Here is a 265-nt window from a genome sequence, read left to right as displayed (position 1 = left end):
TATTTCCTTCTTTATTTATGTCTCACTTTCTCTCTCCCCTTCTTAGGGGTTCGGGCCTCCCTCCGTTGACGACGCCGTCCCCTTCATCGTTCTATCTCTTTCTCATTCCCTTGTTCTCTCTCTCTCTCTCTCTCTCTCTCCTTTCTGTCTCAGCGCTGGGTCACCACCTGGGATAACAACGAGAGAGGGACAGGGTCAGAGAGAGAGAGAGAGAGAGAGAGGTGGGCGAGAGGGAAGGAAGCGAGAGAGGGATAGGAAAAGAAAA

This window comes from Nansenia antarctica (genome assembly GCF_963989245.1).
Source record: "Nansenia antarctica genome assembly, chromosome: 5".
NCBI classification, from domain to species: Eukaryota; Metazoa; Chordata; class Actinopteri; order Argentiniformes; family Microstomatidae; genus Nansenia; species Nansenia antarctica.
This window is presented reverse-complemented; position numbering follows the sequence as displayed.